Raw genomic sequence first — 1552 nt, forward strand, 5'->3', positions numbered from 1 at the left:
CTTTCCTTTCCTTTCCTTTCCTTTCCTTTCCTTTCCTTTCCTTTCCTCTTCTTTCCTCTCCTTTCCTTTCCTTTCCTCTCCTTTCCTCTCCTTTCCTCTCCTTTCCTCTCCTTTCCTTTCGCATTTGTTTCAGTTCAGATTCATATTACTTGAACACGAGTATTTTACAAAAGCAGACACAATTCCACCATCATTTGTGCATGACCTGTACAATTTATATCCTGGCTTGATATCTTAAGCACATTTTAGTCAATTTCTGTATTTATGTTCTTATTATTGACCAGAATGAATGTTCTTGTTTTCATAACCAGCATGCATGGCTGAATTCTCAAGGAAAACCTCAGTTTGCTCACCCAGAAACCCAGACCATCACTCACACTGCTGCTGTAATGCTGCAGTCAGTGTCAGTGAGGTGTTCCCTACCAGTAATAATAGCTCTGTGCTTGAACTGGTGGTAGAGGTGGGGGAGGTACCAGCAAGTCACTAAAGATTACTTTCCTCCAGAGCAGTACTTCAGCACATTGAGGAAAGACCACAATTATGAGGAGAAAATGTTGGCAGTGCAACATAGTGATGAAATCTTGATTGGAAGATTCTTCATGCTGACACTGAAAGAATGAGTTACCATGGAGGGCACAATATATTTAATTAACTTTATAACATGCAGTAAGGATGTGGTACACAGCACTATGCGGTGACCTGTGAAGCTCTGAATGTAAATGAGAATAATTTTTTTACCTTTCCAATAAAACCTTGAGGCTTTGGACTGTTTGGAGAAGGGCAATGGAGCTCTGAGGGGTCTGGAGCACAAGTCTTATGAGAAGCTGCTGAAGGAACTGGGGTTGTTCAGTCTGAAGAAGGGGAGGCTCAGGGGAGACCTCATAGCTTTCTACAGTGACCTGAAAGGAGGAGGTGGTGAGATAGGGGTTGGCCTTTTCTGCCAGCTAACAGTGATAAGACAGAGGTAACGACATTGAGTCAGAGGAGTTACAGGTTGGATATGTTGAAAAATTTATTGTCAGAAAGAGTGGTGCTGCAGTGGCACAGGCTGCCCAGGGAGGTGGTGCAGTCACCATCCCTTGTGGTGTTCCAGAACCGTGTGGATGTGGCACTGAGGGACGTGGGCAGTGGGCATGGGGCTGACAGGTTAACGGTTGGGATAGATGATCTTAGTGGCCTTTTCCAACCTCAATGATTCCATGACGCTATGACATCATCCTGAAGAATTATAGCTGCATGCAGTCCTCCCACAGCACAGCCACGTAAACACACCAGGACAAACTTCTGGAAACGGTCAGGCTCTGTTGCTCTGGGCAGGGCAAAAAAACAGAGTCTCCTGAATGCCGACTGCTTCTCCTTCCTTGGCTCTGGTGACCAGAAGTGCTGATGAGACGTTTGTCAGCGGTGATCCCTGCTCCGCCCTCCCGATCCCGCCGCCAGGTGGCGCCGTAGCGCTGCCGGAAGCCGTGCGGGACCATCGGCGGCGGCGGGACCCGCCCGCCCGGCCCGGCGCATGGCAGCGCGCTGAGGCGGGCCGCGCCGGGCCGCACCG

Source organism: Centrocercus urophasianus, unplaced genomic scaffold (assembly GCF_019232065.1).
Source record: "Centrocercus urophasianus isolate 14NV4802_14NV808 unplaced genomic scaffold, USGS_Curo_1.0 seq_73, whole genome shotgun sequence".
In the NCBI taxonomy this organism is placed as follows: Eukaryota; Metazoa; Chordata; class Aves; order Galliformes; family Phasianidae; genus Centrocercus; species Centrocercus urophasianus.